General features: G+C 46.3%; 1 protein-coding gene and 1 long non-coding RNA gene across 3 annotated transcripts in view; one reads left to right on the top strand and one right to left on the bottom strand.

Annotated features, from left to right (window-relative positions):
• The window catches only part of HLF (HLF transcription factor, PAR bZIP family member), a 51,333-nt gene that overhangs the window by 5,968 nt on the left and 21,093 nt on the right, over positions 1-24,272 (top strand). The gene's annotated exons all lie outside the window — the stretch shown is intronic.
• Positions 19,032-21,032, bottom strand: LOC115282055. The gene is made up of 2 exons (XR_003904499.1): positions 20,907-21,032; positions 19,032-19,268 (listed from the first exon to the last, which is right to left on the bottom strand). It is a non-coding gene; the product is annotated as an uncharacterized LOC115282055 (long non-coding RNA).

The raw sequence follows: 24,272 nt of genomic DNA, 5'->3' as shown, positions 1-24,272 counted from the left end.
GAAATTAAGCCATGGGCTGACAACTAATGCTTTTCTAGGTCTACCCCAAATGTGTCTCGGGACAGTTATGAATTCTCTTACTGTTTACCATGACTGCCCCCCAACCCACTTTCCTGCTTTGGGCACCCATCCTTAATCCTCTGTCTACTGTCTGATCAAAGAGTAAATCAAATATCCAATGAAATACAGTTTTCCTTGAAGAAGTAGCTCAGGAATCAGTGGAGTCCTCCTGTGGCTATGGGGTGATGGCTGAGCTTTCTGGGTTGACATCTTGATGAAGGCAGAGTGGTGGTTGCTGGATGCTGTAGCCCCCTGCACGGTGTCCTCTGTCATCCAAAGGGCAGCATCCCGGATGGTCTGGCAGCAGGTCAGCCGAGCCGGCAGAAGTCACCCTGCCCAACTTGCTGCTTGCCTTTTCAGATGCTATCAGAGATGGCACCCGGGGGTGCACTCCTGGAGGTATGTGCTGGGTACTGGAAAAATAAGAATCTGTTTGCCCAGAGAATTGAGCGATTGCTTTAAGGACAGCAGTCCCTTTAGGGAAAGTCATCTGTAGCAGACAAAGGCAGAGTTATTTTTAAATCACATGCTTGTAAAGCCAGATTTGAAATCGTTTCCTCTGGTGGTTTTTCTTTGAATAGCTTGGGGGTGTCCTGCCACTGTTAGACCCATATTCGGCGAGAATTAAGAAGGCTGTCTTTCTAGTTCCGAGCACAGAGACCAGGTCATGATGAAGGCTGGTGACAGAGAGAAGCAAAAACCCTCCCGTGTGGCAGTGTGTAGGAAGAGCAAGGCGTAAGTGGGCGGTATGAGAGGAGTGGGGAGACGGGGGAGAATTCCGTCATACCTTTGCAGGATGGACTTTGTGTTCTGTTTCCGCCGACCTTCCTTTGTGGTAAGGTTTTGGCGCAGAAGGAACATGCTGGCCCTGGGATCTGGGTAATGACAGAGGGGAGATCTGCGCTGGTGGTTCTGGGATTATGGGAGGTCCTGCCCAGGCCACAGCATTCTCTTGCTTTTCTCCACATTATGAGAAGAAGCTTCAGTTTCGCTCTCTCCGGAAGGGCATGAGGTTCTGTTTTCCCACCCCGCACATTGGTAGGTCCGTAGGTCGGGAGCATCGTGATCGATGGCTGCCCTGCACTGCGCCTCAAGTATCTTGCAAGTGTTCTGCGTTCACCGGGATCAAGGACATCATCAAGGGGAGAGAGTCCTGCTTTCTTCTGGAGTCCGGCAGACTTGTTTCTTGTTAGAGTTTATCTTCCCTGCCACACCCTGTAGAGGACAGGCTTGCCCTGCTCTCTTGGCTTTGACCTGTTGTGACATTCCCAGGATGGTGTTCTAGTCTCCTGGCAAGAGGTATTTTCAGAGAGGTATGGAAAGCAGGGTGGTGGTTCAAATCATAAACCCTGGACCTTGGGGGGCTTGGGTTCACGTCCAACATAGTATCAACTCCCCAACCTCTTTAAGCCTCAGTTTATGTGTCAGTGGAATGGAGATGATTGTCCCCCTCCCATGGGGTTTTGCAGGGTGAAATGAGGTAACACCTGACAGAGTTTGGCACCGTGTACGGCACATGAACACTCAGTGCCTGGAGCTGTTGTTCTGATATGAGTGGCATGGGAGTCCGGAAAGAACTCCACTGGATTCCCAACCCCCTTTCTCCATAGGGATTTGTTTCATCCAGTCCCCTTCTCTCTGCAAAAATAGGACATGCATTTTTTTTTTCTCCAGCATGCCCAATCCTTATTCTGCTTGACTTTTCTCCTTCATTCTGGGTTAGGACAAGTGACTTCCTGGTGTTAACCCAGCAGCATTGCTTCTGGGTTAGCAGCTCCTAGTCTGCTAGTATGGAAACAGCCACTCACTCGGTGCCCAGCACCCCCCTTGCTCCCCTCCCCCTGGCTCTCCGGCGAACCCTGGCAACCCTGGCCGCCTGCCTGCATGACCGTGTGCTTCAGGCACGTGGCTGTGCCCTGTCGAGCTTGCCCAACCCTGGGTGGTGTGCTGGCTTGCTTCCGTCCCCCCATCCCAACCCTTGCTTCTCCTCCCAGGCCAACTACAACAAGTGCCAGCAAGAAATTGTAATCCCGACCCTGGCAGGAGAAAGCTGAGCTCTGTAGGGCAGTTCATATGCCAGGGAAACCTGCTCGGCCCAGCCCTGTAGCCAGACCCCAGCCCCGGCCCTCTCTCCCGCCTGTCTGCCCAGCGGCCCCGTCTTCTCTGCACCGCGGTGGTGGGCAGGATTCCTGTAGGCCAGCTCCTGCCAAGGGTCTTGGCAGAGTCTTTCTAGTTGAGCACTGTGCCTACCAGACTAGAAAAATAGCAATATGAAGACAGAACTAGGTAGAGGAGAGAGAGACGGGTGGGAAAGGTGGGGAGAGAAAGGCATTGATAGCATCCTGATGTAGAAAGCTGGGGGATGAAAAGACAGCAGTGATTTATTAGGATTCTCTGGGACCCTCTCCTGCAACTGCACTAATCACTCTTACCCAGGAGCCATTTTTTTAAATGTCTCAGCAGTGAAAATGGAGGGAAGAGGGAAAGTAGCTGGCGTAGTAATAAGATTTAAAAAAAAAAAAGAAAACATTGGGAAAAAAAGAATATGAGAGGGACAGGGAAACACAAGGTCTGCACTGGATTCTGTTATGGAAATGGTTGAGAATATTGTTCATGTGTTCTATTTGATATTATTTCAGCAAATGTCTTGACCTGAAGCCACTAAACCACTGTTTGGGAACAAACTTAAATTTCCTTAGGCCCTAGGTGCTCACCAGCTTACCCTTCATAGCATCTGTCAGAATGCCCAGTGTTGGAGACCACTCTCTACGGGCAGGATAGCAATGTTTTAGAGCTTAAGATCCAATAAACAAACAAACCCGGGTGTGAACCCGGTCTGTCCTGTTTGCTCATGGTCTCAGGCAGGTCATTGAAATGATCTGCTTCGGATTTCCCATCTGGGACTTTGAAATAATCTCTGGATTGGCCTCATGGCACCGTGGAAGGTCTTGTGAGCTGGTGCGAGTACTTGGCACAGTGCTTTGCACACAGTAAGTGATCAATAACAGCTGCTGTGTGAGGCATTCTCCTTACCACCTGATCTTTCTCACCGGAGGACCAGCATTGGTCTCCAAACAGGTCTGTATACGCTTCCTGTCCTCGCCCATTAAGGCCTGTGGTCAAGGCATTTGAATTTGTGCTCTGCTTTTCTGCCGAGTCTTGCTTACCCAGCTTAGCCTCTGAGTTTTAGGTAACCCCGGGGTAGCTAAACTGTAACCTGTATGCATTCCTCCTTGCTCCTGAGGTGAAAACTGAAACAAACAAAATGCAGTTCAAAGAAGTTCCTGATTAGAAGGTTTCTCCATGACACATTTGCTAGTAAAATCAATCAAATGATGTTACTATTGAATTTTTAATAACACGAAGTAAGTAATTATACTTGAAGACAATATAATGACCTCAGGAGATAAAGAAGCCGTAAGGCATATTATGTATGGTGCTGGAGGAGAGAGGGCTAGTTCAACGCCCCCACTTAGAGGCAATACTTTGCATAAGCATTCCAGAGTAATATTTCCTCTTGCCCCCAAATGGCCCCATACTGGATAAATCCTTACTCCTCCTTCACCTTCATTTTCTCATCTGTAGAGTAGCATCTTTGTTGGGCTTAGGTGAGGTTTCTAAAGCTAATGTGCACAAGGGTCCACCATGGCACCTGGCACATGGTAGGCCAGCCTTTACCATGAGTCAGTTCTGTTACTTTTCCTTTTTCTCTGATTTGAAGGTTAGGGAGCAACAGAGGAATTTTTAGGAGCAGTGTGGATGCTCCCCAGAGATAGCATCAGCTTTCACTTTGTGGTGTGCCCTGGGGAAGACAGACAAGGGTACCACTTGGCTTCTGGCCTCAAAGAGATGGCAATTTAGTAGGGAAGATGAAACTGTTAGGTGAAAGGATGAATGACAGGACAGCGTAGCATGTCCTTGGTGCCAAATGATGGGGACAGAGAGGCCTCCAGTGTCTGATGAAAAGAGGAGAGGGAAGAGTAATCAGGAAAGTGAGTAAAGTGTTTAAAAATAAATAAGGGAGCAGGGCAGACAATGAAGGGCCAGACCTCACAGGAAGCAGCCAGCGCCCAGGGCAAGAGCGCCCGAGGCATGTGTTCTTGGAAGAGTTGGAGCCTGTGTCAGTCTGGGAGTGAGGGGTGTGGAGAACCAGAGTGGTGAGTGGGCAGCCCCTGCACACAGTGTAGAGGCAGGAACATCCGCAGGGTGTTTAGAGAACAAGGTGTAGACCCAGTTCGGCTGGTGCAGGAAATTCACATGAAGGAGTCGGCAGAGGGGTCTGGAGGGGCGGGTGCCCAGCAGCTCCAGGAGTGCCAGGCTTCAGAGCTTGAACTTGATCCACGAGGCAGTGGGGAGCCATTGAAGGCTTGAGAGGAGGGAAGTGGCATGTGGACATTTCCACTTGGGTTCAAGGTTGGATTTGAAACATTTTTAGATACTCCACAATAGTTTCCTCTGGCAAACCGGGACTTCCTTATTATTATTATTTTGAAAATAAATAACTCTCCCTTGAACATCAAACAGCTTTTCTAAACACAGTGTTCTAATGATCTAGGGAAAGTAATTCAAAAACAAAGGGTTTAGATTTCACTTATAAAGCCCATCATTTTGGGCTTTATGATTTTAGTGATTGGGGGAAACACTCTTTGGCAAGAAAATAGTTTGAGGGATTTGAATGGTTCAGAATTTAAAAGTCCAAAAGCAGGCCTGGTCTCACAGGAGTAGAAAATTAGATTTTAATAAACCCAACCCATTAACATTCATCACTTTTAAATGCCTCTGTGTTATAAGCTTACTAGGTTTGCAAACAAGTGTATTGAACTGACTTCTGAGTGTGTTTTTGTTGGTATTGTTGTTGCTGCTGTTATGTGTATATATATATGCATGTGAGAAAAAGAAGACATTGAAGCCTCACTGCTACAAACAGTACTTGATTATAAGGATTACCTGCAGCAGTAATATTGAGCTAAAAATACTTAGCTAAGTTTCTGGCCAGCTTATTAATTTTATTCCTGAGAGACAAAGAATCATTATTACAGTTTTGCATTCTTAAGTCCTGACCTTGTATTTGTGGCTACCTTCTTCCCTGAAACCAGAATTAATTGCATATCAGGCTTAGGTATGATGGATGTAGGATGTGTGTGTGTGTGTGTGTGTGTGTGTGTGTGTGTGTGTGTGTGCGCGTGTGTGTGTGTGTGTGTGTGTGTGTTACTGAGAATGCTGCTAGAGTAAAGGGACTTTGGGTGTCTTATAGGGACAGGGTTTGGGGGACGGGGTGGGGACACCAAGTAGCACATGCATGACTTCCCAAATACCCCTGAAGTATGCTCTGGTATCAAGCCAGGACTACAGAAAGCTGGGGGAGTTGCCCTAATCCAAACCGGTTCATGTTAAAAAATAAAAATTAAAAGAAAAAAGAAAAGAAAAGAAAAGAAAAAGAGTCAATCTGGGCAATTTCACCTTCATCTATGTATGTGCAATAGACAATTACAGGACTGTTGGCAGAATTGAGTGTCTGTTGAGGGAAAACCATACAGTACTTGTTTCTATTCAATAGACTTCTGGTAGACACACTCTCCGTGACTGAGGGTGGAAATTCCCAAAGTGTTTGTATCCTTCTCCTCTGAGTTTAACAAATATCATTACTGTCTCAGCTCCCTGCCCATCCAGCTCATAAGGGGCATCCAGTCTCACTTTCTTTCCTGAAAAATCACACAGTTCCCCTGTGCCTCAAGGTTCCGAAAAGTTTTGGTTTTAGAAGTTTAATCGGCGATTTTTTTGGTCATTAATGATTTTTGGAAGAATGCTTTGGAATTTGGGGTCTTATAATGAGAGATGGCTTGTGGCTAATTAAACCTCTTTCCCTCTCAAATCTTGCCTGGGAGACCGTAGATTCCTAAAAACAATGAGTGCATGCTACAGAAAGATGCTCCAGGGAGCTACAACACTAAATCATCTGTGACAAAATGTTCTCTTAGAAAGTGGGATTGCATAAATGGATCAGCAAAAATAAGTGCTTTGGCAGAAAACTCCTTGAGTGGGGAAGAGCAATGCTTTCTTTTCTAATTAGCTCTGGGTTTAACAGTCTGATTTGATGTCTTTGCTATGGAATCCAGGCCCGGACAGCAGAACAGAGAAGGAAAGACTCGTTGGTGCTCTAGAAGTGCTTCTGCACTTAATGGAAAGAGTTAAGAAGCAAGGCTGTCCGTTCATGCACAGTAAATGCCTGTTGAATTGAATTGAATGGGAAAAGGGAAGGTTTGTTTGGGGAAGGATCCCCACCGGGGACCAATGGGAATCCATGCTATAAACCAGATGAACAAGATCATCTAGATATGCAGTAATCAGATTACCCAGATCAGAGATCTCAATACCCCAAGATATGGAGAGTGGCAAACAGTTAAACTCCATCTGCTTGAGACTTTAAAAGACTTAGTTCACCTTAGAATGGATTCATTATGCTGTGGGCTGGGCTTCGTTAGTATCACTAAGAAGATTATGGAGGCTTTCACTAGAGAAAAGTTTAAAAATAGGATGGAGATCTCACATTCAATCAAAATACTATTGCTTTTAAGAGACCAAAGACCACTGAAAGATTTAGAGGGAAAAGAGTGATGATATAATGTGTGTAAACAGAGAAATTAAGCCTTGATAGACAGACTTTTTGAGGATAAATTTGTAGAACTCACTTAAGAATTTCACAGAATTGTTTTCATTACAATTGATTGTCTTATATTAATACACTTTCCGAGGGGAGATGAGGGTCTTTTATTTCCTGGTAAAATCTAATGTATGTTTATTTCAAATGGCCAGTAACTACCTGGATGATTTTTAAAATAATATATACATCCGTGTCAAAAAATAAGTATTTTTTACCATTGTAAGTGAAATTTACTCAAACAGAATAGACCATTTAGTGGCATTTAGTTACTGGATTCCTTACAAGTTTGAAGATGAAAGAAATTTCACTACTACCAAAACTAGGTGTGAAGGGAAACAATTTGAATTTATTTATATTCTGTTTCTCTTTCTACCCTTAAGCTTTTCTGACAGTCACATCTCATTGATTCAGATTTTATAATCACTTGATCTTTAATTGATTAAACAGAAATTTACATCTTTGTCTTCTGTATAAAGAAAGATATCGGTACACCGGGGTGGCTCAGTTGGTTGAGCGTCTGATTGTTGATTTCAGTTCAGGTCATGATCACAGGGTCATTAGATAGAGCCCTGCATCAGGCTTTGTGCTGGGTGTGGAGCCTGCTTAAGATTCTCTCTCTCCCTCTGCCCCCACCCCCACCTCTCAAAAAGAAAAATAATATCGCCCAGTAGGTTAATTAATGCAAATATAATCTTAGGCACATTTAACTTATTTGAATATGAAATAGTTTTTGAAGATCTTATCTGTGTGTATATAAATTGATGTTTGTAATCACAGTGTATATTAATAAACTGCAAGAGAGTATCTGTCCTTTGGACATTTGTGGCTGTGTGAATCCATGTTCCTACCAAATTGTTGCAGTTTCTCTCTCTGCCTCCCTCCCCCATTTGCTCCACCATGCTTTTCTTTTATATTCATAAACTTAAATTTCCATATACAGAACGTATAGGGAACCAAAAGGGGAATTTTGTTCATTTACCTGCCAACAGAGGGGATATCCTAGACCAATACCCAAGGATGGTTTTTCCTTCTTGACTCTAATGAGATAATCATCTATCTAGTGGAGCAACTTCCTCTTGGTTTCTCGTTTTCTATTCGCTGCATCAAAGGGCGGCATAACGGTGGGGGTTAAACCACTGGCCTGAGCTTAGATCTTGCCCCTGCAACTCTTTGCCTTTTTTGTTTCCTCTGAAGTGGGGGAGATCACACCTGCGCAGAGGAGTCCTGGAGGAGCAAATGAGGTGATACATGTGGAGCACTTGAGTGGTGCTCAATATTTGAGTGGTAGCTTGCATCGCTTGGCTCTGTGTTCTGCTCTTTCTTTTCCTCGGCCTCCATCATCATCTTTCAGACACTTGAGGAGGAGTGACTCTTGTGCTACAGCAGCGATGGCCTGGAAGTGGCTCCCCACCTCCCACGTCATTGTAGGGAAGAAAGGGTAATGGTGACGCAAAGTGGAAAGATCTATTCCACCTGGAAATCCCTGTTGTGGTCCTGGGGCCGCCTGCTTTCTTGGGTGGCTCTGCTAACAGATGTATGTGCCACCGGCCGGGCTGTGTGTTTCCTCTCTACCCCCCACCATCCTTCGACCCTGTGCCTAAAAGAGCTTGAGGGGAGAAAGGAACAAGTGGAACTTATATACATTTCTTTTGGGCACTCTCAAGTCTTCCCAACATGCTATAAGGTTTGTGAAGTGGGGTTCTTCTTTTTTCTCTTTAGTGACACCTTTGGGCCATTTCGTGAAGACCTAGCAATCCCCCGAGTTGTTGGTGATGGGCTTTGGGGTAGGGAGAGGCAGGATTATGGGTCTCCAAGGGTAGCTCTCTCCCTGGCCTTCCGTTTCCCCCCGTGTAAATCTCTTAGACACTTTCTTCTTAACTCTCCCTGCAAGATGGAAAAGTGGCAGCGAGGCCCCCAGATAGGAAAAATGGACCCTTCTGTTGAAAGGGAAAGGGAACATAAGGAAATTGAGAAAACGGAGAAAAGTGTGAAAGTAGTTTTTACACAAAGGAGACAATGCCAAGGTGTTTAACCTCAGAATTGGGATTAACCTGATCTGACTTTGTTTTTCAACCAGATTAGAGATGTGGCGCTCTTGGCCTGGGTCTTGGTGTAGAACGTTGTGTACTATACACACGGGTGTGGCAGGATAAAGCTTTTCAAGGTACAACAGTCCTGTCTTAAGATTAACAAAATACATCGAACTAAGCAAGATTTCTCCCTCTTGATTCCAGCTAAGGCTCCCTGAGCATATTTTTACATCTAATGAAATATCTCGGAGCTTTCATAAAAGAGTGGGCACGGTGCTCCTAAGTTTAAATCAGCTAAATGCATATGAAATCATAGCAGTACCCATTATGTGTTAAAGCCAGGATGGCACTAAGCACTTAATGCAAGAGGTTGTAGGAAATCAACTCCTATTAGAAATGATGTCGGTTCCTGGAATTTAGTCTCTCCCAAGAGGATTGAAGAATAGTGTGGCTACATCACCAAAGTACGTCTTCTCTTTTCTTCATCAGCCCTTCCACGCTGATTACAGGCAGCTTAAAAATAAATTTGGGCATGTCTCGGTGGCCAAAAACCATGGAGATCAGGATGAAATCATTTTCAAGGCAGAAATAACAAGCTTTGATAAAGATATTCAAAGAAACACAGTCCTAATAGCATGAGCGCGTCGCGGTTAGACCCTTTAGGCACTAAACTAAATTGGATTTGGAGTCGGAGGTCTCCTGAGAAGCCATGATACCTTGGGCAAGTCACTTAAATTATGAGCCCCCGCATTTCCTCACCTGGAATGTGGCAGCCAATCACAGGATTATCATGAGGGTTAAATTACAGTAAATGGGCTAATCAGTGAATGGACCTGGGATTGTTAGCACTCAGTAAATTTTAATTCAGAGCGAGAGTCTGGTATTTAAAGATTACTTCCTAAAAGTAATCTTTAAATAAATACAAAGATTTTAGTTCAGTCTTTGGACTCTCACTCCCAGATTTCTGTGTTTTTGGGCCGAGTCTTTGCAAGGCCTCATGATTCTTCTCTAGCTACACGAGAAGATTTACATATTTATAGTCCCAGCTCTGCTCTTAAGTGTCTTAAGCAAGTGGTCAACCTCCTGGGTTTTACTTTTTTATCTGTAAGATGAGAATAATCTATGTCCTCATTTACAAGTATGTCATAAATATAACCCAAGTTAACCAATTAGAAAATTGGTCAAACTAAACTCAAATTAAAATGTAAATTGGGTTTGCATTCTTATTTCCATTGGCTTTTAGGTGGCAAGAGGAGAAAGCATATGGCAACCATTTGAAGGTAGACCATTTACAAAGAGTGCTGAATTTGGAGATGGCCAAATCGAGGCTCTAGAGCTAGTTTCCAGGATTGGGTTGTATGTCCCTAGTCACTGAATTTCTCAAGGCCTCGGTTTTCTTATCTGTAAAACATGGTGTTATTTTTAGCTCGATGACTCTGTTCTAAGACTCCGTGAGCTGGAAGACTAACATTCACATTTTGGTGCAAAAAAATGCAAAGCCTTCTTGGGGTGATGGAGCTGCTCCCAAGCAAGTAGACAGATTAAGAACCTGACATTCTGCCACTCTAAGGAATGATGGGAGCTTAAAAACTAAAGCTGAAAAGCAAAAGACATTTGACACCTTTGGAAAAAAATGCAACAGCATTGAAGCCCGTTTCTTCCTTAAAAACGGTCTTCATTCTGAATGAGAACCACTGGCTTCTCCCTGGTATTCAACATTCCTGAGTAACCCTGGAAGCAAGTTATCTGGCTGGAATTATTGCTCCAAGAGTTAGATTTTTCTTTCTTTTTTTTTTTTTAAGCAGTGGTTTATTAGCCAGACAAAATAATTTTTTAAAAAGAGCAGGGGCAAGGGGGTGGGGGCAGGAGGCAGGGGGAAAGGGAAACTCCAAAGCCCACAGCTAGTTCTTTTGATGGCAACTTTTCCAGAAGGGCAGTAGCCATATCTGCTTTGGCCTTGTTCCTCTGCATGTCTGGACTCAGGTTTGTAGGGACCCCCCACCAAATCCACATCAGCAGGTTTCACCTTCTAGCCAGCCACTATGGATTGGTAGGTACCTGGAATGTCATCTTCAAAGACTGAAGCTTGGTCTGAGCTCAGCAGAAAGAGTTCTGTGATGAATTAAGGATGTTGGCTGTGGGCAGTATTTGTGCCAGGTATTTGCTGTCCTGACAGAGCAGGAGGGAAGATCCTTTCGTAGTGGTCCCTCCACTGGGCAGAAGATTCGGGACTTGGGCCAAGGCTCTTCCTGGTGTCCTGAAAGAGTGTTATTCCAAGCCCCTGATGTGTACTATTTCACTCTCTGCAGGAGGCTTATTTGGGTTAGTTTGATAGACTAGAATACGGGAACACTATTGATTCTGCAGTGTGGTCACAGGACAGGAATTGCAAGGTGGACTGAAGTTGTAATGCCAGCAGTCCCCATCAGGTTCCAGTGGATACTCTCATGGAAGGCAGACTTGGGTCAGTGCTCACGGCTTCAATGAAGGCCGCCACACACCACCGAGCCTGGCAGGCTGTGGCCAGCAGTCACGGCTGTGGATTTCCTGGAAACCTGGGCCTTGCAATGACCAGGGGGCTGGGCCTTCCCAGTGCTCCACGCTGTGATTCCTGACATTTAAAACAGAAGTGGCCCCACCTTCTTTAAGAAGGCATTGGAGAATTTACCAGTCTGCTGAGGCTTGAGATGACCTTCCATTACCCATGCTAATGAACCAATATTCCAAGTTTGTTTCTCATCAGTTTTACAATGAACTTGATGTTTTTGTGCTGTTGATCTGCTTTCCTGTTGATGTTTGATCCCCTAATGCTTCTCACAGCCCACCTCCCCACACCCCTGCCATTATGTTTCCCATAGCCAGCCAGCCTCTCCCAGCTTTAGTCCCATGCCCTGCACCAGTGGACTCATAATCATGGCATTTTATTGAGAACTTACTATGTGTTCCCTGGGATCAAGGTTACCGTGTGACACGGGGCGGGTCCAAGAGCGTGTGAGGCAGTGAGGTGAGGTGAGGTTAAACATTGTGGAGAAATATAGAAAAGAGTGGACTGAGCGAGTTTGCCGAGAGTGGACCTGACTTCTTCTGCTATTGTGGTTTCCTACTGTTTCCAATGACTGCACTTGAGTTCTGCATACGATTAACTTTCAATTATCCTGAGACCGATTAACTGGTTTGCAGATTAACCAAGATGAAGGCTCACCTGGGCCTGGGAGGTGCTCATCAACTCAGCTGCTCCATAATTAGCTGGCTATGGCTGATTGCCTGCCCATGGTCAAGGAGCCTGGGAGCTGGGCTGCTGCAAGGGAGGGGAGCGGAGGAGCAGTGTCTTCTAGGACCTTCTACTCCCTTCAACCAAAGGAACCCATTGGCCTGTAAAGTCCTGCATTCCCCAGAATAATCCCCAAGAGGTTCGGAAGCTCCCTGAGGTCCTGGTACTCAGCTCCTCGTACCTCCAGCCTCAACACACTCTCTGAATTGGGAAGATCAAACTGGCCAAAGGGCATAGTGAATTGGAAAATCCTGGAGATTAAGTGATCTACTGTGCTGAAAGGAGGCCCGATGAGCAGAGGTGGCTAATAGCCCCTTTTTCTCCTCAGCCTGCGAACCTTCTGTCCAAAGTTGCAGGTTGACGGGCTTGGGGCACTGAACAATCCATCCCTCCTGAGGTCAGAGGAGGTCAAGGCCACAGGGGCCATGAGGCAGGAGTTGCCCACAAAAGCAAGCCCTTCATGGTTCAGGCCTTGCCATGATGATTGCTTTAGTTGCTTGTGATTCCCTCCCCATGATTGCCAGGGTTCATGGAAAGTTGGCTGCATTTGCTGGGCCCCTGTAGGGTGAGGGAGTAGAAATATGTGTGCTTGCCACATCTTCCACCAGATCAGAATATACACAGTTTAACCTAGGAGCTGAACTGCCATATTTGGGGGTAATCTCAGTTTGGGGGGAGGTGCCGAGAATCCCAGGTATACTCCAAATCTTGAGAAAGTGTCCGTGAAGGCCCACCAAGAAAAACTAAATATTTGCATAGGATCATATTTTATGGGATTCCATGGATTATGTTTATTTTTTAAGCAGCCTTCACCTGAGCACCTGACTTGTCTTTTCCTGACTCTGTTCTCATTTTTGCATTCGCCAGGCCTGGAATGCCTCGCCATGATACAACTGAGTTTGCCAGTGACTGTGGTCCCTTTTTGGCCAGGACCGTGGGTTTCCCTGGGTCCTTCTCCCTGGCTCACGTTTCCACAGGGCTGGTGGTGTGTACCGTCTAGAGATCACATTTTATTAACACAAAGCAATCTGCTTGGGCTGCCTGGCTCTTGCGGTCACGTGGAGAGAAATGTGCTCCTTTGGTACACCAGCCTGCAGCTCTCTGTGCAAAATACAGTGAAGAGCTGGGCGCTGGGCCAAGCTTACATTTCACTTTGGAACACACTTTCACATCACTCCTTGGCAGAACATCCCCGGCAGTGTCTATTTGGGGAGTAAGTTAGAGAAGTGTTGTTTCCCTCTTATGAGTGTAGAGAGATAGGACCTTTAAAGAATATTTGACTTTTCCCCATCTATGCCATCTTCAGTGTGCCCAGGTAATAAAGCGATCAGCCAAACATGGAAGCAATGTCTGAGAGGCATCCCAAGCCGCCCACGGTCTCGTGTTCCTCTTACTAAATCAGTAAACACAGCCAGGACCGCCTGCGACAGAGAAACTTAGGCCAAGGTAATCACATCAAAACCAAAGTTCTGGAACTCTTGAGTAAACTAGTTACCCTCCCAGATAAAACAACTTTGTTATCCAAATCTTCCTTTCCAAAGATCTAAGACTTTCAGATGTTGGTCCAGGGCCAACCACCGAAGGAAGGAACTGCAGCGAGCCTCCTGGAATGGCAAACACTGTTAAAATAAACAAATGGACCTCTTCCATTCAGTTTTCCCTCACTGGTCTATTTTTATGTGTCCCCGTCCCCCACCCCATGTACTTTGCTGCTTTGTAATACCACCCCCCCTTTCTCCACTTCTGCTGCCCTCTCCATCTTACTCTTCTCAGAGACCAAGTCGATCGTTTAGCCTTCAGGAAAACAAATATCTCATTTCAAAAGGAGGAATCAGAGAAGAGAGGTGATACACTTTTTTTGGTCTATCCCCTCATACTCAGTTATTATAGGTAGCTGCCTGACGCCTGACTCAGGCTTGAAAATAAAGTTAAAGTTGGTTCTGGAATTTTAAACCTTCCTTAGCAATGAGCAAAATTATTTGAAAACAAAGATTTCTGGGAATAATGATAATTTCTCCTCTCTCAATGGCACAGACCCCTCCTGTAACAAATGACTGAACATGAACTCTTCCTCTTCCTTCTCAGTCATGACAACTCATAAATGTCATAGGGATTTCCCAAGTGCTGAGCCTTATTCTAATTCTAATGTTTTCTGCTTCGGACTGTTGCTGGCAGCATCATGGAGCCAAGCAACAATGAATCTAGGTTTAAAGAAACGTTGTCCAGCAAGGTGCATGTGTCAGACTGCTGCTTCAGAGGACAGGCCACCCATGGGAAGCCCCTCATTTGTAAAAGATGCCCAGAACCTCAAGGACCAGGCTGCAGCCTCCTGCTGGTCACCTGGGGAAGCCTTTGCTTACTCTGCAGAAGGGAGGTGACAGAAACCAATTCCACCTGTCTCAAAAACCTGCTGGTAATTAGCTTTCAAAATAATGCCAAGTTCTCACATGGCTCATAGATGGATAAGCTCCGTGGGGGGTGGAAAGAGTGCTACTTCACAGAGTTAGACCGTTGCAATCACATTAGTCATTCCAGGCGAGCTTAGAGAAGGTTATTGGAGAGATGGAAGTCACCCTGCAGTTTCAAAGAGGTCTCCTGAAAGTATTGAGAAATGGTTGAAGTTCAGAAGTTTATTTGAAGCTTTGTTCCCCTTCCCCTTAAAAAGCCAGACAGGTGTTTTTTTAGTCACATTTTCTTTTTTGATAGACAGGAGCTCCAGCACATGATTGAGCTCTGTAGTCAGCACCAAGTGTCAGTTCTCCATTGCTCATGTGGATTATCTGCGTGGTACATTAGCCACGGTCAATGTGTAAGCCCTGGCCACTTGCCATTTGCCACCCAGCCAGACACCACCTCCAGGTTCCCCCTCGTGCCCTTACTTGGGGAAGTGTTCAGGGAATGTAATTTCATCTTATAATTAACTGAAGCGATGCACGGTGCATTTCTTCATGCATTATTGTGGCAGGTGGTTATCACTCAGAATTGAGTGTACCTGGACTGCTTTGAAAATCAGCAGGTTACCTTGTTGGTCCTGAGCCAGCCTGTCCTCATGCCGGTGTGAATATTTTAACCCTGCAGGATGTTTTTCCATTTTGTATTAAATGAGGTAGGCGAAGGTGTGTTGAAACCCATCTTGTTGTCCCCCAAAGCACTTCTGTATACATAGCACTCTGCACTTGACTTCAGGTTTCTCACATGTGGGGACTCCGCTTTTATCTCCATTACCTCCGCACATGCCTTACACCATAGTTGACATCCAGTAAACATTTGTTGAAATAACAGAGACATTACTTTCATTATAAATGGTTTTAAAGAGACTCGTGCCGACTTTCATATCTTCAGTGCTGCCGGCAGAATTGTGTTCAACATGGTGAGTCTTTGCAAAGGGTCAGGATGGCCCTTTGACGGAGCGGAGTCGGGTGGTCTTGGTGCAGGTGAGGTGCAGAGATGCCCCGTGGCTGGCACAGTGATAGCTCCAGACCTCATCCCCAGGCTTCCGTAAGCTGCTGTTCTACGTGAACGCTTTGCTGTTTTCCAATTGATTGTTTCATAGTCAAGGACGATGAGTGTTTTCAGACCAGAACATTAGATGCTTACAAATAAAAGTGGGTTTTGACCCCCAATTTTCCATCCCTGATGACAGGCCGAATCGGAAGGCACCAGCTCCAGCCTGCATGTTCCCAGATCACCTGTAAGGGTTCTTAAAACTCATCCGACAGGTTCTTGATTGGGCTTTTACCTGGGTAAGTAGAGAAGTTCCATGCTGGGGTGGGGAAAGGGAGAAATGCAGGAAAACATTTATTTTTAAAAAAACACCAATTTCTATTTCTTTGGTCAACAGACATGCCCCTGGGTGTGGCATGTTAGGGGGTAACTTCTTTGGGTGTAGGACTTGGTCGGTTTGTGGAATGGCTCCATGGCCTGGGTCTTCTGCCCATGCTGGCCAGCGGTTGAGGTCACTAGAACAGACAGGGTGCTGCTGAAGAGGGGAAGGGCTTCCCAGGCCGCTGCCCTGAAGAGTCACAGCCCACCACTGACATGTGTGCTGCTGGCCCTCTCTGGCGGCAGCGCAGGTTGAGAGTTGGAACGTGTTGATCTCTGGCTTTGGAACCTGTGAACACCTGTGTCAGTGGCATATGCATACCAGGAAGCTAGAGGGGAAGGAATGAAGACAAAGGAGCTGCTGCACTCCGACCTGAGTGCCTGTCTGCCGAGGTCCGAATTCCTGTCCAGTCCCCAGGGAGTGCGATTTTAAAGGACGCAGAGGAGCTGGTTTTCAAAATACAGGCTTTACTTATAAATCAGGAAGGATTTCATTTAAAAACGAATTCTGTGCTTTTGTAGGACTCTTCAAATCCACGGTGCCTTCCAATATAGTTTTAAGGGTCAAACACCATGAAATGATGATCCCGGAAGGTATCGAGGTGCTCCCGTGGGGTATTAGGAACATTTAATGCCTTCAGCTAAGCCCACAGCATGGTCTGCAGAAGTCAAGTCAGGGCTCATTCTTCGGGTGCCCACCTTCTGCAGATCTGCCCCAGTGCAACAGGGGGACACGAATTTCCCTCTTCAGCCACCCTGAGAGTCCTGTGGGGCAGCAAGCATGGGCACGTGGCTGAGCTGGGCCTCGGCTCTGCCTCTGCCCTGTGTCTGCCCTCCACTGGATGAGTGGAAGGACTTGCAGCTGCTCAGTCCCTGTTCGCCCCCTCAGAGCCGTGCCTGGTGGGACCCCCCACAGACGCAGGGCGTGGGGCCGAAAGCTTCTCCTGAGCTGTGGAGGTGAGGCAGCAGAGAGCACGCGGCCAGCACTGCTGGTAAATATTGGTTCCCTTCCCCTTCCTGTGTGTGAGGCGAGTTGTAGGAGTGAAGCATCAGCAGTTCGGAATGCAAAAATAGAGCTCCGTGTGAGGATGTGGCCTCTTTTCCCCGAGTGCAGACCAGATGTCAGGCTGCCTGGTAAGGACTCAGGGAATGCAATGGCTTCCTTCTTTGGGGCTTTGCTGCTTCTCCCCATATGGAGAAGCCTCCCTTTCAATGCACTTCTTGGATCCAAAAAAACAAGAATGAAAAAGAAGATGGTATAAAAGTCTTAGGAATGAACTTTCTGTATTCTCCCTCTTCAAAAGGATTTGTAATGTGTTATTCAGATCTTAATTACAAGTCTGAGACCTGGTCATTATTCCTGTTATTTAATAATAATAAAAATTAACAGAGAACCACCAGCAAATGGACATTTTGGAGTCTGTTTACCCACTTCCTGACCAAAGATTGACTGAGGGCACCGAACGAGGTGTTTGGGATTCAGAGATAAGGGAGACACCAGCCCTTGAACCTGAGAAAGCTCTGGAGGCAAGAGGGGTCAGCTCTGAACGGGGTGTGGAGGGAATATCAGAGATGATCCTTGTTTGTGTCTTGAAGAACGAGCACAACTTATGTCAATAGGAAGGATGCATTTAAGTGACTCATTGAGTTTTTCTTGACTGATGTTAAGAATTAATCTCTGTTAAATATGCACAGGGAAAAAATGCACAGGAAATCCTTCAGACTGTAGTGTTATGTGAGCACACTGAACTGGAATTGAAAAAAAATTGGGGGGAAAAAGAGAATAGAAAGAAATGTGTCCAGTGGTTGACCCCCAGGGCCTAACCCCCTTCTATCCGGGGCATGGACATTTTTGCTCTGTGGTGAGGAACACGGTGCGCTCCGCTTCCAGGGCAGCTGAGCCACGTGTCTCCAGCGTGGTGTGTTTAAAGAAGATGTTGGGAGGTTAGAGGCGGCATAATTGATGTGATTTGACAGTTGCTGTGGCAACACGCCCACTTCCAGAAAATCAGTGTTACTGGGAGGGCAGGGAAACTCGTGGCACTCGCCCCGGGCTGCCCTGTGCCCCATGCTTTCTCGGCCAAAGGTGTGGCTGGATAGAGAAGGACAAATGCCCCACACGGCTGATAATCCCCTGCCTCTGTGGCCTTGACTCTGGAATAAGATAAGGGGATGAGTAAAGCAGAGCAAAGACAACAGGGAAACAGTGCAGAGGAGGAGGGGTGGCCTGAGCAAGCATTGCCAGTTTCTTTCAGGAAAACATCTCCCCCGGGTTGTGTTTGAATATATTGAACGACCATGGATTTCTGTGAAAAAAACGCGTATGACATAAATACGCATAAACCTCTGTTTATGGAAGCAGCAGCAAAGAGTGCTTTGGGCATAAATAAAATCATCCTTAGAGTAGTAAAAAGACTTGGGTTAATGAAAAATTGGTTTTGACAAGTTTTGACTGAAGAGCTGGATGATTGCCTCTGGGGCGCCATCTTCTGGCAAGTCTGAGATATCACATGGTGTGAATACTCCAGCCTGTGTGGGTGGTGGGTTTCCGTAACACATTTGAGCCTCTGATCTACTTTCATCCACGAGGGCTATTTCTCCCACATCACTGGTTCTCAACCTTGGCTTCATGTGAAAGTTGCCAGTGCATCTCTTTCGAACAATTTATTTTAAAGTGTTTCATTACAAAAGTAATATATGATCGTTGTAAAATTAAGTCGGAACTGTACCAGTGTACAGCTTGAGTTCTTACATCTCATTCCCAGATTTAAGTGTCAGCAGTTTCTTGGACACTCTTCTGTCTTCTTTGTGTTTATAAGCGTGTGCGTGCGTATAGAGTATGGAAATATATGTATGTACGTACACTATACATAGAACAATATGCGTAGTACACATTGTATATATAGACTATGCATAATGTCATGCAACTCTGCCTTTTTCCACAATAGTATATGTGGACCTACTGGCTTAGGAATTCCATTGTCAGGATTATGCTACAATTTATTTAACAAGTACCTTCAGCTTGTTTTTGTGTGGCATATCTAAAGTTTAAACTCCTAGGTGTGGAACTGCTTGGTCGAAGTGTGTAGGACCCAGAAGCATTGTTCTGGTTCATAGTCCCACCAACAGTGTGTGAGAAGACTGTTTCCGCTTTCATTGCAATAAAACTAATGAAACACAACAAAAATACAGAGCTCTGGTTGGAGTGGAAGGGGCGCTGAGCATCTAGATTTTTTAAAAGCGGTCCCCAGCCAGAGTCGGGAACTGTGGCCTCACATGGAGGGGGTACAATGAAGAGTCAGAGCTTCTCTGATGATGCTGAGGTCACGCCCTTTCATATCCATACAGCAAAACTTCCCGTGATGTGGTCGATTGGAGAAATGGAACTGTGCATTTTCTCTAGAGTTCCTCTTGAACTGGAGATCTTTATTTAGACAAATATAAACATTAAATGACTCTATTTGAAATAGCATAGGATTCAAGCTATAAGAGCCTGGGAAGGAGCATCTGGGTACAGTTTGATACTTTTCTCACTATTCTGTAATTATTTAGCCATAATCCGTTTCATCTTTTTATGGACCTTTAAGAAAGAATCATTTTGTTCCTTTCGGCATGGCCTCAGGTTCCATCAGAAGTAGGTAGAGTTTGTGGGTATTAAAAGTCAATACTTCCTTCTCTGATTTCAGTATGAAAAGTCCCTAGGCTGGTACACAGCTCACCAGCTCTGGGAATTAAATTGTCTCCTTTCTCTTGCTTAGTTAGCCTCAATAGATTGAGAGAGAGAGAGAGAGAGAGAGAGAGAGAGAGAGAAGACATTTCTTCTCCAGGAGACCTGTTTTAGAATTATCCATCTTGAGCAATTATTCCAATTATTGACCTTCTTTCATAGCCTGTTTCTGATTTTAAAAAAAGAAATCACCATCTTCAGTTTTTCTGTCCCTCCCTTTAAGGCCGCTCAGCATCCTCTTCTGTAGGTCTGTCTACTGAGCTGCTGCCAGAGGGGCCTCCGTGTCCGTGGCTGTGTGGCATTGGGAAGCCACATGACACATTCACTCCTCATGCTCCCACCAACCTGGAGACCGTTTGTCTCTGTCTGACAGCATGTACGAAAGGACTCCTGCCCCTCCCACCTGTCATTTGCCTGGCATATCTTTACAGTTGGTGTCCTTGTCAACCAGTTCAACCACCACGATTAGACAAGAACTGCCTTCTGTGAAGGGAGCTGAGCTGACTGGCATGGGGCTGTCAAGACATTAGAGTGGCAAAGGATTTCAGAGTAAGCGGGATAGTCTGGGTCCCGCGCAGGCTACAGTGGGACCTCCCTTCTCGCGCATGGTCCTGGTGGGTGCTGGCCTCACCAGCCAAAGAAAGTGTTTGACAACGACTTAGTGTCTGGCTTGTTTTCCAGGCGGCACCCAGATCTCCTGCCTGTGAAATGGAAAGACAGATTTTTGTCCCAGGCTGATTTCTCCCTGGCCTGCGTCAGGCAGGAGCCAGATGGGTTCCGCTTGGCTACAGACTCTTGGTGCAAGGTGGAAAATTTCAATTTTTCTGAAACAACACATTTCTAAGAAACTGCCTGGTCTGGGGTATTATTGTCGTGTATGTTAAGAAACTTTAGGACTATAGGCTGACTTACTAGAGGTTTATAAATATGGGTGAAAATTTACCCGTGTCTCCCACTTCCCTCCCCCAACCAACATGGTGGTTAGAACTCGTTTTAGGAACCCCTCCATTTTTATTACTTGTGTGAATCAGCGGCTGTCTGGCATTTTCTCTTCTCTGTGGGACTTGAATTTATTTAAGAAAACCTGAGCGTATACCTTTTCCCAAGCCTTGGCTTGCATTTGAATGTAAAAGTCAGTAGATCGCTGTAAACTATATATCTCCCGCCATAGCTTTCCCTTCCCCTCCCCCCAAATGACTCAGATCAAGCTGTCTCTTCTTTATAATGGAATTCCTTCCGCACAAAGGTATATGCCAGTTGGGCAGTGACAAGGCCGAAGCTGAAAGCCCGGCAGGCAGCAGTGACCAGGGCCGGCAGTATTAGGGGATTGCTCACCTCCCCTCACCCCAGATGAGGCGCTGGGGGCACGACATCCATTTTGTTTCGATAACAGCTGACTCCAGACTCCATGGAATTAAGTTGATTTTTTTCCCCCAAGAATTCGCATCCCTGACTTAGCATAACCCCCCTCCCCTTTGGCAGTTCCTATTGCCTAGCAACGCTTATTTAGTAACCTTTCAGAATTATCATTAACCAATAAGGAGAGAGAGACTGTCCCTGTTTCGTGTTATATACACAGCCTGTGGTAAAGATGTCTCTGATTGTAGGCTAGAGAGGGGGACGTCTCCAAGCATTTTGATCCACCATCCTCCCTACCTTTACTGTCCATGCCCTCAAAACATATGCTTGCCAGACCAGGAATAATAATAACAATAATAAAGATGCTGTGGGAACTTCAGGCGGTAGGTAGTTGGCAGCAAAGAGAAGGACCTCTGTTAGGCTGGATGTCCTTACAAGCCCCCCTCACACAATACCCCCACAGAGAATGGGAAGTAGACACCCAACATTCCAAGACCCGTGGAGGAGCCCTCGGATCCCAGCCACATGTAGGGGCCAGATGAGCGCTGCTTGAAGGAAATTACTGGACACCAGCCCTTGGCACTGTTTGCTGGTGGGCGTGTGTGGGTGCAGGTGGAAATGTAGAAAGAACTTAGGGCCTTGGAGCTAGCCCTCATTTGAATGGAGGCTCTTCCAACTATTTGACCTTGAGCAGATCACTTGATCTGTCTCATTGTATTGTGTCTCATTTGTTTAATGGAGGTAATAATGTAGCGCCTTGATTAGGAGGCACAGTGACTGCCCATAAGGGATTAACGACATAATTAGGAGAACCATCTTTTTGGTCAGTCCCATTTCACCAGCTTGTCCAAAAACTAGCTTACCTCCTCTCCCTCTGTTCTCTCTGAGGTGTCTTCCCCAAAATGTCCTTCTCCCTGTCCCTAAAATACCAGGGCTTCTCCAGGACCTTTTCTCTGGTTTTCTTCAGGCTCTGTGTTCTCACCTGGGAGGGGGCAGATTTCAAGGTTATTAAATCTGAAGGTGTTATTAGGGTCCTTCTTCTGAACCTAGACTCATGTACAAAGGGGAGATTCATGTGCTCCAGTGTCTTCATCCGGAATGTCCAGGCACCCCAGGCTCAGTGCCCACAGCCAGACACTGTCCTGTCCTGCCGAGGTGCTCACTCCACTGTAGTCCCTATTTCCGTGAGTTTTAACCGCCTCCTTTTTCCAGCTGTGCTGGCCAGAAGCCTAAAAATTTATCTTGCTCTCTCTCTCTTTTCCCCATAGTGAACCCACCTCATCAGTAACTCCTGAACCTACCTAGCCCTCTGCCATTTTGTGGGGGACCCTCCTTTCCAGTCTCCCCTCTGACCTCTCCTCCGCTGGGTTGGTATGGGAGTATTTCATCAATTGTTCCAGTCCCTTGAGGAGAACTCTGACCATCTGAGGCCATTCTTGGTCTCAACTCTTACTCCCCCTCTTTTGCTCTCTGAGCTCCAGTGATACTAACCATGCAGTTCCTTGAGTGGCCATGAATTTCTTGCATTGTCATGCCTTCATATATTGTGCTTCCTCCGCCTTGACCACCCCCTGTTTCTTGATTTGCCTGGCCAATTTCAAAAGTCCACCAAGATGCCAGCTCCCTCGGAGAAGCCATTCCTGATGTCCCTACAGTCTCTGCAGGGATCTGGATTAATGATCAGCCTTCAAACTCCAACCTTTGGTTCCCAGGGCAGAACTCTCTCTCAGAACACTTAGCCCCTGTTTTCATCTATTTGCTCACTTACTTCCATGTGCAGTTCATATGCTCCCAGTTCGTATGGGTTTTACTTATACATTCCCAGAGCCTAGTCCATACTAGGTGCTCAACGAATGTTTGTTACACAAATGAGTGTTTTAATCAGCACGCCTTTTGTTAAACATCTTTTATGCAAGGCATTCACAAGGCCTTACCCTGAAAAGATCTCCAATCTAATTGGAGAATAGGTAATTGCTTAGAAGTTGTAGAGTGACGTAGTCTGGTAAAATTTTAGGCTGGCGTGCGCTTAGTGCAACATGGTGTGGATGCTAACTGCGAGGGAACTTAGAATTTGCCACCAACACGGGGGCGTTCAGCAGGAGGAGGGTTTACTTAGACCCCGATGGGTGGCAGAACAGGTAGAGGGAGAGAGGATGCGAGCAAGAATGTCCAGGAAACAAGGCGGAGACTATAAGGTGAGGGCAGTGGGGAGCCCTTGGCTACCTTTGATCCTGGAGATGTTCTGGAAAGAGGAGCCTAGTGGCTGCATTGGCAGACAAGATTGCAGGTGTCACACCAGTTGGGGAGGTATCGCGATTATCCAGGTCCTTAGTAGAATGGCGTGCACCTGGCCTAAAACAATAAACCACAAAGAAAAACCTCCCTTGAGCTTAGGGGATCATTCATTGCCAGAGCTGGAATGAGCCTTTGCTGTCACTCCAGCCTTGCATCCTGTTATTTAAGGGGTGGTCAAAGGGAAGCCCAGGAAGTCTCCCCACGGTTTCTGTGACTGAGGGAGTCTTTAGCATCAGATCCATGGCTCCCTTCTCCCTCCTGTATGAGAGGCGTGTGGTTAATATTCGAAGCCTGCGAGAACGGAGAAACAGACAGTTGGCCAGCACGGGAGGCTGATGGTCCTGGGAGCTCGGAGGACGGGCTTGGCCTCAACACCCTGTGCAGGAGATGTCCGCGAGACCGGGGGCGAGGTGCGGGGCCGCCCGGATCAGGCTAGGACGCTGTGACCTTTGGTAGGAGCCAGCCACACACAGCCCTGGCCCAGGGCCAAGGCAAGGAGACTCTGGAAAAGCATGTTTACTTTTGGGGGCTCAGCTTGGAGTCTTGCACAGGAAAGAATTTTTGTGAATCTCCTTGAGAAGCTGCAGAACCACAGACACACCTGAATCCTATTCATGTTCATCCGGAAACCTGGGCTTTAAAACAATCCTGTTTTTCTTCCTATGTTTGTTTGGTTTGGTTTGGGGGTTGGGGAGAGGAGGAAGGGTGTTGTTCAGGGACAGTGTGGGCCGTTTGTTTGCCGCGGGCTCCTGGGTTCGCCTGGAGCGTCAGCGACCTCGCCACTTATCTGGCCTCCTGTTTCACTCCCTCCTCTCAATCCAAACAAATTTTAACGTGGCCCAAAGAAGAATAGACAGTTTAATAACGCACCATGGCAGCATTTTGGAAACTGCTGGTTTCAAATGACTAGACCTGCACATTTTCACCAACTCAGACAATTCAAGAGACTCCAGGGACCTAGGTGGTGCTGATTCAAGTGGTGCACATTGTCATTAAAAATGGAATGGAGTCTGAAAATAGACTCCAGGTTGCGAGAGCTTGTTTCTC

This window comes from Suricata suricatta, chromosome 17 (assembly GCF_006229205.1).
Source record: "Suricata suricatta isolate VVHF042 chromosome 17, meerkat_22Aug2017_6uvM2_HiC, whole genome shotgun sequence".
Classification (NCBI taxonomy): Eukaryota; Metazoa; Chordata; class Mammalia; order Carnivora; family Herpestidae; genus Suricata; species Suricata suricatta.
The sequence above is the reverse complement of the archived record's forward strand: the minus strand, read 5'-3'. Positions and strand labels throughout refer to the sequence as shown.